Source organism: Triturus cristatus, chromosome 3_1 (assembly GCF_964204655.1).
Source record: "Triturus cristatus chromosome 3_1, aTriCri1.1, whole genome shotgun sequence".
Lineage (NCBI taxonomy): Eukaryota > Metazoa > Chordata > Amphibia > Caudata > Salamandridae > Triturus > Triturus cristatus.
In genome coordinates, this window is record NC_140583.1 from 385,069,223 (window position 1) to 385,084,416 (window position 15,194).

Below are 15,194 nucleotides of genomic sequence, written 5' to 3' on the forward strand. Positions count from 1 at the left end.
AGTTGATTTTGCTGCTCCTCGAGTAGAAAATATACTGGAGAAGCAGCTCTCTGGCTGCAGCCTCTCCCATAACTGCTCATGTTAGCAATTCATACCAGAAGGCTTCTTAGTAACTGGGACTCTTGTTTTTGTAATTGAAAGTGTGCACTTAAAACACACATTATCATTACTAAAACACTGTAGACAAGTTGATGATAGGTGAGATCCAAAATATTGTGAGCTCACATATATTGTGGGCAGAATAGTATGATGCCAAGATTATTATTGGATTTAATCTCAAAGGTGAGAGTATTGTTGTTTGAGGTTTTTCATGTAATTTGTTTGTAACCCTATGCGGCCTCTCAAGGGCAGTGACAGCCCCGCTAAGAGCCACGATCAACTCAGCTGCGAGACTCATCACGGGTTCAAAGAGAAACTCCCACATTTCCCCAGACTTGAGAGCCCTCAACTGGCTTCCATTAGACAATCGCCTGTATGACACACAAGGCCCTCTACCACAACGCCCCCCACTACCTAGCTCAGAAACTGGTGCACTCTTTGGGCATCAGAGCCTCCAGGAGTGCCAAGACTCTTCTTCTGAAACCACAAAGACTTGCCAAAAAAAAACCCTATAACCGATCCCTTTCTGGTATGGCTCCTAGGATCTGGAATGCCTTGCCCAGTGAAATAAGAATGAACTCTTCCTCTGCCGCATTCAAAAGAAGTGAAAGCGATCCTCATGGCTAAATTCACGTGAACTCTTTAACTGTTTACTGTATTTTGTTATTCGTATGCTGTTTTTACGCTCCTCAGTTGTCCTTTTGTTAGCTTAATCTTTATGACTTTGAGATTTGTATAACTCTTTCACTTAGATCTTGTTATATTTAGTTCTGGCTTTGCTCTTATGACTTGTAAAGCGCTCTGTTTCTCGCAAGAGTCTTGTTCACGCTATATAAAACCTTCAAAATAAAATATTATTTAACTAATACAGTTGCATATAATAATGCTTCTAATTATTTTCATAAATGTTAGTTTTTTTAGTATTAGCAATTCATATTATTGTAATACAATTTTCTTTGCATGTATTTTGTAAATGTTTACATGAATCATATTTATTAAAAATATATTTACAAATTGATTATTTAGTAATGGGTTGTTGAGTTTGGAGCTGATGAGGGTGGAATTGCTTAATTATTTAAATTATTATTTTTAAGCACTAATAATGTTTAATGTAACTTTTTATTTTATTTAATAATTATGAAATCAATTATTTGATTGTGTTTTATAGTTGTTATTTGTTGATTTTTAACTAAATGTTAATTGGTAGATAACTGTATTTATTTTTTAATTGTGTTCATTTATTTTATACTTAGTAATCCTATTATGTTTTTTAAATATTTAATGTAATATTAATAATTCATCATTTTTACATTTTTCACTAGTATTTATTATTTTTAATTGTTTATCAATGTTTGCTGTTTAGGGTAGTGGGTGAAAAGTATTTTATTTGAAAATCTTTTTAAAAAATCTTTTAATTTGAAATATACATTTTTAATCAAAATAAATTGTATTTGTTTATATTTAAATAATTAGTTTAAAATGTTTAAGTTATTTTACAATCTTACATTTTTTCATCTATATTCATTTAATTTAAAACATTGAAAAGCACAATAATAAATCGGACCTCTCGATAATCCAACACTTTCCCTACTGCTTATTTTATTATTTATTTGCAGAGTTTTATATAGCGCTGGCTAGACCCGGAGGTATCAGAGCGCTTTACATAAGGATTAGCGAGTTACAACATTACATCAGTTACAGGAGCATAGTATAACATAGGAAAAATACAGTGTTATACAGTAACATGAGTTAATAGGGCATGGCATAGCATATACACACATCCTAATGGGAAAGAAGGTAGAGGGGGAAAAGTAAGATGGGGCTGGAAAAGAAGATCGGGGCAGGCAGACCGGCAAGGGGAAAAGAGCTTCAGGGGAGCCAAAAAGAATTAAAGTGAAAGTCAAACACAACATCCTGGTGTCGTGGTGATTGTAGAAGAAGGGAGGGGTGAAGGGGAGCCAAGGGAGGGGGGGGTCAACTAGGGGAGAGGCCAGTCAGGCGACATAGGCGTTGGTAGGCAGGGGAGGAGGGAGACACAGTAGAGAGATGAAGGAATGTGTGCCCAATATCCGACTGAGTAGGGGACGGCCATGGGGGAGATCCACTGCCAGTTTCCTCTATAGCTACCTGGGTAGCTCCACCAGGCATCGGCCATGATTGCTAGGTCTCAGCGGTTGGTAGAAAATTCATGGATCCTCAGAAGTTGCTGAGGCAGGGCTCAAATTCAATCATGGGAATTGGAGAATCGAAGGCCCGCAGTCCTTAAAAGTACAGGTATGTATGAGGGTCCATGGAGGGGGTAGAATCCAGGGGATTAAAGCCAAGAAAGCTGTGCCTAGCCCTGGAGCTCCCAGCCAGGGCTCCTAACCTGTCGGCCATCTGGGCAATGGTGTCCACAACATGTTGAAGTACCCTCATCATTCTCTGCTAGGTCAGCCTTCAGTTATTCCATAGAGGCCCTGGAGGGATGACCACTCGACCCGTGAAGATCAGGATCAGCGAGCACAAGAGCACCATCAGACGTGGACGGACGGCAACCAAGATGATGAAACACTTTATCGAAAAAGGACACTCCTGTGAGGAGATACAGTGGACCATCCTGGAGGCCAATCAGACATGGAGTAACACCTCACTCCTACGACGTGAGCAACGTTGGGTCCACCATGTTTGCACCCACATACATGGCCTCAATGATGAGATACCCTGGGTTGAATTATAACATTCTCTACTGACCTTGGTCACCACCCCTAAGTAGTGGGTTAGATGTTCCTGATGGCCTAATTCTTCTAATATTTCTGTATCCACCATCACTTGAGTGTTGGACTCTACATACCCACCCTCCACACTTTAATCTTAGGCTGATTCTCTCCCTTTGGCTATAGTGCTGGTAATAGTGAGGACTGCCCTTCATTGTACACCAGTGGGCCACCTTCTCTCTCTCTCGCCCCCATAATTCTGTATCACGCTACATTCCCACACACGTGACTGACATAGCCATAGTTTCATACCGTTAGTGTATCTTGTAACACGATTTGGCATTTGGCTTAGAGTGGACTACCAATGTGGATATCCACTTATCCTTTCTGCCTCTCCTGTTCACACGCTGGTTTGCACTAGCATCAGAGTAGGCTTGTCTTTTTCCCATGGCAACCACTACAGCTGCACTTCCTTCTAACTGTCCCCGCAATGCACAGGTCAATTTTAGCAGTCTCTCGCTCATTCGCTATGTCCCAGGACCCTAATACTACTCCTCTGCACATGCTCGCATCATCGCAACATGACGAAGCATCCCAGAATTAGGGGTCCCCTAACTGCCAACAGTGCCACTATATCTGGGCTGCCGCCACCGCAGCCAGATAACATTCGGGCAGGCGTATGGACGGGTAGGTGCTGAGAGCCAGCACTCTAGCGAAACCGCGAGTATATTCAGGAGACTCATGTCTCGAAGCTTGCACAGTAAGTCACTTTTGGACTATCGTTTGTGTTAAATTGCACCTCTCTTATTCTATGCTTTACTCTCTCTTCTCTGAGCCCGTAAAGGAGCGGGCTACCTATACTCCTACCCTATGGAGCAATTCTCCATTTGACTTTAGGTAAGTGCTCTCCCCGCCTTGCCTCTACCAGCAACGGGCCTGGTCTTCACGGCGCAAATTCCACTTAACAGCAATGCAACAGTGATATTATCATGATTTTGTGCACACCCAACACCTCTGGTCCAGTGCATACATTGCACGCATTCGACCCCTGGTGTCGGAGTTTTACTTCATGGCTCTTACTCACCAAGGGTTGCTTCTTGGGTGACCGGCAGTGCCGCACACGTGATCGTCAGCTATCTGGTGTGACCTGTAGTCGGCCTGTTGTGCACACCTCGACAACTACCACAGTGAGAACCAGATCCATGGTATCTTCACTCAGTCAGTCTCTTGTCTCATGCGCTATGTGCGCATTGTGATGTACTTTAAGGAGGCATAAAATGACACCTCTGATGTATGTTTGATGTTTGTCCCTTTTCTTGCTGTCTCATTTCTCTCCTAGGTCACATCAGGAGCGGTTCAACTATTCAGTTGGAGCCTAACTGTAGGGTACACAGCTGTGGCCCACCCTGATGTCACAGAGGGTCATTTTATCCATTTTACTCACTAGTACTTTTACATCACAACTTCCTTTTTGGTCCTGATAAAGGGCCACGGATCATTGTGACCAACCAGGTGCAAAACATGTTGATCTTTTAGTTACCTGGGAACATTACGCCTACTGGAGTAACACAACACCTTCGGGTTTTTTATTCTGACAAGGGTACCACCACAATAAATATCCCCTTTTGGTAACCCTTAGCTAGTTTTAACTTACACACACTCTCTCACCCTCCTCATAGGACTCACGACACACACCCACACCCATCTGATGGCAGTTCTCAAAAGATCTCCGCTAAAGTGACCCTTCAGGGGACCCATAGGGCATTGCAGTGCTGGCCCGACGAGGAGCAAACACCTGATGATGAAGCAGGACATCCTTCGGTGTGTGTGAGGGCAACAAGAGACAAGACTTGTTCTCGCCTCGGACCAGTGGGTTCTAGACCTAGGACTATCTCTTGTCTTTTTCTCTTCTTTTTCTCTTTTTCATTTGGTTGAGTGGGTGACCCCTGGCACCCCCACCTACGGAGCAGTGTCCCCTCATTTTGAGTTGATGACTAGATTTAGGAGCACGGACACTGGACCATAATCAGCTCCTGGTCCCCCATTCCTTTTTGTTGATACAGGGCTCAAATTCCATCACGGGAATTGGAGAATTGAAGGCCTGCAGTCCATAAAAGTCCAGGTATGTATGAAGGTTCACTGAGGGGGTGGAATCTAGGGGATTAATGCCAAGAAAGCAGTTCTTAGCCTGGGAGATCCTGGCTGGGGCTCCTAACCTGTCGGCCATCTTGGCAATGGCGTCCACCACATGTTGAAGTGCCCTCAACATTCTCTGCTAGGTCAGCCTTCAGTTATTCCATAGAGGCCCTGGAGGGATGACCACTCAACCCGTGAAGATCAGGATCAGCGAGCACAAGAGCACCATCAGACGTGGACGGACGGCAACCAAGATGATGAAACACTTTATCGAAAAAGGACACTCCTGTGAGGAGATACACTGGACCATCCTGAAGGCCAATCAGGCATGGAGTAACACCTCACTCCTACGACGTGAGCAACGTTGGGTCCACCATGTTTGCACCCACATACATGGCCTCAATGATGAGATACCCTGGGTTGAATTATAACATTCTCTACTGACCTTGGTCACCACCCCTAAGTAGTGGGTTAGATGTTCCTGATGGCCTAATTCTTCTAATATTTCTGTATCCACCATCACTTGAGTGTTGGACTCTACATGCCCACCCTCCACACTTTAATCTTAGGCTGATTCTCTCCCTTTGGCTATAGTGCTGGTAATAGTGAGGATTGCCCTTCATTGTACACCAGTGGGCCACCTTCTCTCTCTCGCCCCCATAATTCTGTATCACGCTACATTCCCACACACGTGACTGACATAGCCATAGTTTCATACCGTTAGTGTATCTTGTAACACGATTTGGCATTTGGCTTAGAGTGGACTACCAATGTGGATATCCACTTTTCCTTTCTGCCTCTCCTGTTCACACGCTGGTTTGCGCTAGCATCAGAGTAGGCTTGTCTTTTTCCCATGGCAACCACTACAGCTGCACCTCCTTCTAACTGTGCCCGCAATGCACAGGTCAATTTTAGCAGTCTCTCGCGCATGCGCTATGTCCCAGGACCCTAATACTACTCCTCTGCACATGCTCGCATCATCGCAACATGACGAAGCATCCCAGAATTAGGGGTCACCCTAACTGCCAACAGTGCCACTATATCTGGGCTGCCGCCACCGCAGCCAGATAACATTCGGGCAGGCGTATGGATGGGTAAGTGCTGAGAGCCAGCACTCTAGCGAAACCGCGAGTATATTCAGGAGACTCATGTCTCGAAGCTTGCACAGTAAGTCACTTTTGGACTATCGTTTGTGTTAAATTGCACCTCTCTTATTCTATGCTTTACTCTCTCTTCTCTGAGCCCGTAAAGGAGCGGGCTACCTATGCTCCTACCCTTTGGAGCAATTCTCCATTTGACTCTAGGTAAGTGCTCTCCCCGCCTTGCCTCTACTAGCAACGGGCCTGGTCTTCACGGCGCAAATTCCACTTAACAGCAATGCAACAGTGATATTATCATGATTTTGTGCACACCCAACACCTCTGGTCCAGTGCATACATTGCACGCATTCGACCCCTGGTGTCGGAGTTTTACTTCATGGCTCTTACTCACCAAGGGTTGCTTCTTGGGTGACCGGCAGTGCCGCACACGTGATCGTCAGCTATCTAGTGTGACCTGTAGTCGGCCTGTTGTGCACACCTCGACAACCACCACAGTGAGAACCAGACCCATGGTATCTTCACTCAGTCAGTCTCTTGTCTCATGCGCTATGTGCGCATTGTGATGTACTTTAAGGAGGCATAAAATGACGCCTCTGATGTATGTTTGATGTTTGTCCCTTTTCTTGCTGTCTCATTTCTCTCCTAGGTCACATCAGGAGCGGTTCAACTATTCAGTTGGAGCCTAACTGTAGGGTACACAGCTGTGGCCCACCCTGACGTCACAGAGGGTCATTTTATCCATTTTACTCACTAGTACTTTTACATCACAACTTCTTTTTTGGTCCTGATAAAGCGCCACGGATCATTGTGACCAACCAGGTGCAAAACATGTTGATCTTTTAGTTACCTGGGAACATTACGCCTACTTGAGTAACACAACACCTTCGGGTTTTTTATTCTGACAAGTGTACCACCACAATAAATATCCCCTTTTGGTAACCCTTAGCTAGTTTTAACTTACACACACTCTCTCACCCTCCTCATAGGACTCACGCCACACACCCACACCCATCTGATGGCAGTTCTCAAAAGATCTCCGCTAAAGTGACCCTTCAGGGGACCCATAGGGCATTGCAGTGCTGGCCCGACGAGGAGCAAACACCTGATGATGAAGCAGGACATCCTTCGGTGTGTGTGAGGGCAACAAGAGACAAGACTTGTTCTCGCCTCGGACCAGTGGGTTCTAGACCTAGCACTATCTCTTGTTTTTTTCTCTTCTTTTTCTCTTTTTCATTTGGTTGAGTGGGTGACCCCTGGCACCCCCACCTACGGAGCAGTGTCCCCCCATTTTGAGTTGATGACTAGATTTAGGAGCACGGACACTGGACCATAATCAGCTCCTGGTCCCCCATTCCTTTTTGTTGATACAGGGCTCAAATTCCATCACGGGAATTGGAGAATTGAAGGCCTGCAGTCCATAAAAGTCCAGGTATGTATGAAGGTCCACTGAGGGGGTGGAATCCAGGGGATTAATGCCAAGAAAGCAGTTCTTAGCCTGGGAGCTCCTGGCTGGGGCTCCTAACCTGTCGGCCATCTTGGCAATGGCGTCCACCACATGTTGAAGTGCCCTCAACATTCTCTGCTAGTTCAGCCTTCAGTTATTTCATAGAGGTCTCTTTTTAATTCTGTGTGTAATTTCGTCTTGAATTCTTTCAATAGCAGGACCTGCTCGGTCAAGGCCATGCTGGAGTCAGGGTTCCCCTGCTCAAGTGCCTGTTTCTTCTCCGTGGGTGTAAAAGATTTGATAATTTGATTGTGGTCTTTTTTGGTGGCATAGATGCGATCTCTGGCACCCTCGCGGCATTCTCCGATCTCACTGCCAGCCAGTGCACCTGAGCCAGACGTCTATGCTTTGTAGCGCTTTCTTGCTAGAGACCTTGTTGTGAATAGGCCTGGGCTAAATTTCCGTTCCGCTTGCGGAAATTGCGATAATTTGACATTTTCGCGTTCCGCGGAGAGCGTGAAAATGTCAAAATTTCCGCATTCCGCAGCTTAGCGATATTTGGTTCTTGCTCGCTCTGTAAAATAATACATTCTCGCGTGCACCCGATCGCCTTACCTGAATCCCCGCGTTCGGCGACAAGTTCTCCCGATCCAGTCGCGTTTTCCACGAGATGTTGGATTGTTGGTAGCCATTTGCGCTGTCTCGCGGCAGTTCGCGCCCGCAGTAACATCATGCGTCGCGCGATCACGTCTTTCTTCTCGCGATCATGCACCACGAGAAGAGTGAAAAAAAGATGGCCGCGCCCGCAAGCAACCGCATGGGTAAGTTGGCGAGCCGCGAACACGCAGAAAATACCTCGAACGGGTGGGAAAAAAACGTCCGCATCTACGCGATATTTCCGCGTGTTTGCGGAGATTTTAAACATTTTTGCGATAATTTGCGAAAGTCGCTTTCGCAAATTCCACCCACCCCTGGTTGTGAACCTTCGGGCTTCTCTAGCGTAAGCGGGTGGTAGCTTCCCCCGGTCAAATGTCCCCTGTGGCGGCAATCTTAGGGTCAGGTGCAAGTTGCAGCTCTGGATTCTCCTCACATCTGACTCCCACACTGCTTCCTTTATGGACCTCAAGGACTCCTGCTTAAAACCTCCCCATCAACTAGCACCTGCTCTGCTACTTCAGAAGAGATCTACCCGTTGGGGTTCTGCTTCCGCCATCATAGAGTCAGGCGGCAAGGAGAATGTACCCCGGGTACCCCCGTTGCCACGCACCTTCCTGATGCTGCTTTTCCCTGGCCTGGAGGGAAGTCAGGGCGTGCCCCTGTCTAATTGTCCACGCACTCACCCACTCCGGGGCTGTCATGTGTCCTGGGATGCCAGAGTAAGCCGAATCACCACGTGTGCCGATAGGTCTTTCTGGTGTCAGCCAGCTCACTTTCTTTAACGCAACAACCGGTTCTCTGTTCCATCACATGAAGCGCCCTGTCCGTCATCTCCCACAGCGCTTATTAGCGGCGGTAGCAGGGGATCGGGGCTATTTTGGCGGCTCCTGCCTCTCCGGCAAATTCAGAATTGTTCTCCACTATCAGGTGAACAAGCCACTTCTGCCATGAACCCTCAGCTCTCCACATTGTCCAGGACCTGCTCCTATGTTTACCAGCTACGTAGGAGCTTAATAACTGCTCCCAACAGGTGACTGGCGGTGGAGCCGACTCGGCTAACGTTAGCCCGGCCATCTTGCTCTTCCCCCATTCTGCTGCTTAGTTGGAATAGTAAATCTGACCCTTCCAAAATCCAGCACTTTTCCGACTTCTCCTTACGTTGCAATGGGAATAGTAAATTTGACCACTTTGAAGCCCCATCACTTTCCCTGCTGTTGCTAAGATTACAGTGGAAATAGTGCATGTGATCCCTACAATGTCTAACACTTTGCCTACTGTTGTTAAATTTGGAGTGGGAATATCACATCTGACCTTTCCATAGTCCAAGCAATTCACAAAATGTGCTTACTTTTGAGTCAAAATAGTAAATTTTACCCCTCCAAAGTCCATTACGTTCCCTACTGTTGCTCAGATTGGAATGGGAATTGGAAATCTGACCTTATTTAAGTCCACTACTTTCCTTCATTTTGGTTAAGTTGAAGAGGTGATAGTAAATCTGACCCCTCCAAAGTCCAATGTTTAGCCTAAAATTGCTTAGATCAGAGCCCTTTATTTATTTTTATAATTTATTATGTGTCATTTCATAGCTTTATTAATTAATAATTGTAATTAATGATAATGCCAAAGTAATTTAAATACCCATTTAAATAATGTTTTAATTTTGTCAATGTATAGATTATATTTATAGATTTTAAATCGCATTAATATATTAAACTTTGATATCTAAATTAAATTAAATATAATGCTATGTGTAGTACAATTTATAGACTTCCATCTCTTGGACAATGTTCCGGTCCACAATATTTTTTCTAAATAATCTTGTAGTCTACATACAATGTATGTAAACACAATAATTTGTGTATCATATTTTTTGGTCCATTGATATTATGTCATACAAACATTCATATGAAAGACAGAAAGGGCTTGGTAAGGGAATGGGTGTTTCATGTACGCCCTGGACACTCAGGACTTACCAAGGGTATTGGGAAGGCAAGAAGAGACTTTGAAGAGGGGACCAAGGAGTATTGGGTGTGTCATGTGCACAGTCTACCTGGCCTGCATGTACTCTTCCACCACCACCCTGCATGCATGAATCCACTCCTTTTTTGTACCACCTTACCACTTACTGGTCACCTGAACCCGTCTCTTGCCCTCTTCATGTATTTACTTCATTGTTAGTGACTCTTGATGTGTTGATCCCATTCAGCCCCATTTGTGGTCATTTGCAGCTACCTATTTCTTATCTAGACCTATGATAGAAGCTGACTTGGAATTTTTATTTACAGCTGTCAACTTGTGTGAAAAAATGTCCCTTTTTGAGTGGTAGCCCCCGCATTTTTGCTGGTTTTTAGGTTGAGCGTAAGCGTATGACCTCTTGTATACTTTAGAATACATATATCTCTGTAGGCCAAATGCCATTCCTTGCTTCTCATTTGTTTGTTTCAATGTCCTTTAAAAACCCTTGCTTACTAGTGGCCAGTCCGGCCTCTTTGTCCCTCCTTTTTCCTCTAAGGAGCATGAATTTAGTACAATATCATTACGCTTTGTTCTGTTGATCTGCTCGAGGAGGGACTATTTTATTATGTTTTCTACCTTGTGTTACACTGTGGCTGCTCAGACCTGTAGCTGCTTACATTTTATTGCAGCATTCACCCTCCCAGTTCCTTCCATGTGGCTATTTTGTATTCTTCCTGAAGACCAGGCTGGCTTGGAATGCAAGCAATTAATTATTGTGGTTTTAAGTCTAAGTCTGCCTCCTTTCATTTCGTCCAGAAACAGGCACAAAAACACTTCAACAGCATACCTTCTAGCTACTACAGCTCTAAATCATGTAAAAAGTTAAACCACTACTTAAAAACAGCGCATTGTTTTACTTCCATTAAATCAATGCTTCAAATGATACTTTAATATGCATGCTGCTTGTGTTCTTTCCTCCCTCCAAGACCTGTGCCTGGCTGCTGGCTGAGCAGTTCAAAGTCTCTCCTCGTCGGTTTTGCGCCGAGGCCAAAATGCTTCTCTCTGTAAGAATATCCCCTGTGAATGTGCATTTGAATTTAGTACATTAAATACATGCAGGGCTGGCACTAGGGCTGTAGGATCACACTGGATACTGACATCAGAGCAGAGGGGCAATGTGTCTGAGTATATTTTGCTTTTCAAAGCACTGGCTGTTACGTTCTTGGCCTCCAGCAATTTTCCGACAGTAAAAATGTCAAGATAACTCTGACTAAGAATGTTCTTGCTGGAGAGATCGGAGTTGTCTAGTGGAAGAAGTTTTGACTCATTGCAAGGTAGCACAGAGGGTTAACATGCCAGCCTTATAAGTTAAAATCGTAACATAAAACAGTGAATTTGTAACTGTCATCAAAGAACTGCACGCACTGCAAAGTACAGATTAGAGCAGATATTGAGGGGCCGATTCTGATCCTGGATTTTTATTTTCCATACAAATCGGATCCGTATTTTTTTCCATACAATTCGTACAAGTCCCTTCCAACCCGTGTAGTACGATTCGTACGGGAAAAATACATACAGATCGGCCCGATCCTTCCAAAGCGGATCGGAAAAAGCTGTACGACAAGGACTTGTAAAAAAGACCATACAATTTGTAAAAAGGCTGTCCAACCCATCAAGTACGATTCGTACCGGGTTGTCACCATGCGATTTGTATGGAAAATGGCCTGTATACGGGGAACGACTCGTACTGGGCTACGAAGCGAACCCCTATACACCTCGTACCCTGGTATGACTCGTTCTGGGGGTACGACTCGTACCGGGGTACGGGTCATATAGGGGTATGAGTTGTACAGGGGTCCCCCCACATGCGAGGCGTGTGTATGGTGCGTACCCCAACATCGCGCATGTACGCACCGTACATACGTGATTTTGGGGTGCGCACCGTACATACGCGATTTTGGGGTACGGTGCGTACACAAGCGATTTTGGGGTACGGTGCTTGTACGATGCGTACATGACCAGTACCCCCAGTACCCCTTCAGCACGTATATACGCACCGTACCCCACTTTCCGTGTCATCGGTACGCACCGTACATACGCACCGTACCCCTGTATTCATGGGGTGTACGACGCATCCATGGGGGGTCCGTCTCGTACTGTTTTCGGGGCGTACAATGTTTTCCCAGCACTTTTTGGCTCCTGTAAAAAAAGAGCCGTACGGAGTGCCGTTTGTACGAATCGTACTTGACGGGTTGTAAACTGCTGCCGGGAATACATGTGAACGTCGCGTGCAGGGCAATCCGAATCGGAATCGCTTGTATTTACGAGTTGTATGGTCTTTTTTACAATTTGTATGGAGAGCGTCTATTTGTACGGATCGTACTTCCTAGGTTGTAGGGGAATCCTTACAAGTACGAGTTGTATGGAGAAAACGCTCCATACCACGATTTGTACAGCGTTTTTCCAGGATCGGAATCGGCCCCTTATTGTGCAAAAAGGGCTAATCTTGGTGGAAATCGATTCTTTTTATTTAAGAGAAGCCCCAAATATGGTGTTCTGTTTTCAATTCTGAGTTTGTGCTTCTGGGCCCAAGCACTCATTAGCAATACTGCCTACCAATATGCTTCACTTGTGACTCCTACACCCTGTAGTCATCTGTCTTATGTAACATTTCCTTTATGATAATGTATACACAATTTGTGTATGATGCACTACATAACACTCCACAACACAAAATGCTATTCCTCATTCTTACTCTCCATTACACACAGTCCCACTCCACATAATTCCAATACACTCAAAAACACATAATTACTGTCCACATAATACAACTGTACATCATACAACATAATTCCACTACACAAATCCACACCACATAGTTTCACGCTACACAATACCACAACTAACAAGTCCAATACAACCAACCTAGGGGCATATTATCAAGCCAGGCGATAAAATTATCGCCGCTTTAGCGGCAGAAAACTGCCACTAAAACGGCGATAATGGGCTTCATAATATGCTCTATGGAATTCCAATTGAAGTCCATGTTAGATGTGAAGGACATTTAACATGGGCTTCAATTGGAATTCCATTGAGCATATTATCAAGCCCATTATCGCTGTTTTAGCGGCAGTTTTCTGCCGCTAAAACGGCGATAATTTTATCGCCTGGCTTGATAATATGCCCCATAATTGGTACACACCACATACATCCACTCCAATCCATAACACATAGGTAAGAGACATTTACATTTAAAATGACAATAGCTCCAACTCTTTCCTTTTTTTAAACACATAGATCTGATGCTTAGCTCCTATCAATTTGTTAATTTCCGTAAAAAGAAATGGAAAGCTTTACACACAGTACGCCGCCACACAATTCAGCTCCACACATTTCCAATCCACACCACATAATTTAACACCAAATCAGATAACACAAATCAATAACATGATTACACAACCCACCACATACATCCAATCCACATCACACAATTCCACATTGTGCCGTAAAATTCAACAGCACAACACATAATTAAACTGTATTACTTACCACTCCACTCCACAAAACACAATCCCACTTCACATAATGCCACTACACTGAACGCAACCTTATTGTTAACCATATGTTTCCACAACACACCATTACACATAATACCACTACACAAATCGACTCCTCACCACACAATTCCATACCACACAATTCAACAACTAACTAATCCAATCCAACCCACATAGTTTCACTACACACCACATACATACTCCCCATAACACATAAGTAAAATACAGTGCCATTTACAATGCCAATAGCGCCAACTCAAACAAATGAGAGAGTGAATGCATTTCCAGTGCTTGTTTTTTTTACTCTGCACACAGGAGCACTGCTGTCCAATGCCCAGTGCATGTGCTGTGACCCCATAAATGTAGAAAATAGCTTTTCCTGATTAGTGAAACTACATCTCATATAAGGCTAGCGTATTTCATGTAGAAACTGCATCCATACAATGGAAAGTTAAAGTTCACCTCTGGACTGCAACACTTGCTGAGCCACCCACTAGAGTGACAAGGAAAACATAGCTTCAGGCCTATCATTGTAGCCTGACCGTAACAGTGCAACCTATTAAAATAATCCTCTTTGACATATGAAAAAGCTGTGTTTTGAATATTACTAAGTGTAAGCCTTGTAGCCAACTAGGTAGGGTGTATGGTATTTAAAAGTACAATATGTAGGAAATGATTGCGACCATATCCCTACACTGACAAGGTACAGAAAGCTTTTTTCACTGTGGCAGGCCTAGCTGTCCTACCAAACAACAGATTGCCCATTAAAATACTAACACTGATAACTAAGGAAAGGGACAAGCTAGAACAATAATAAAACCATTCTTTTTAATAGATATTAAACATAAACTTAAAAAATCAATACATTAAGAAAGCTGGCAACTTGAAATCTGACAGAAGCAAACAGACTTGGACATTTGACCGTGGGGAGTAGATTGCCATATTGTGGAAAAATATGGCTTTTTCTGTGATATGATGGATTAAGCCAAAAGTTCATCAGAGATGAGTGACTCTGATGCTGGTGAGGTAGGAGGCTTGGCAAGGAAGGGCAGTTAAAGCAAGTCCAACCACGAAAATTTCCTGCAGTGGAGCAAAAGAATACAAATAGAGAGTGGTGGCCTGACTTAACACTTGCACTGGAATGCAGGTGAACCTGAGAGGCACTATTCAGATTGATGGGCTTCATAAGACTGTGCTTGTCCTCTTCTGAGGGTCACTCTTCTTTGCTCATATTGCTTATATCGATGACCATACTCCTAGTGCAGTCTTCATAGCACAAAGGTTACAACAACAAATTAGAGGAAGCAGAGAGACAAAAACATTCAAGATTTGCTGGATTTGGAGGGCCCAAAAAAACATGTTCTAAAACAAGTCGAAATACAGTGAGGAGGCAAAAATTACCACTGAGGAGCCCTGACCTGGCAATTATGGAGTGGTAAAAAAGAGCTTTTTGCAGCAGCTCTTGAATATCAAAATGAAAATCAACTAATCAGAGTGGAGAAAACGCAGGGTATAAAAGATATCAATAAACATCATTTGAATGTTAGTG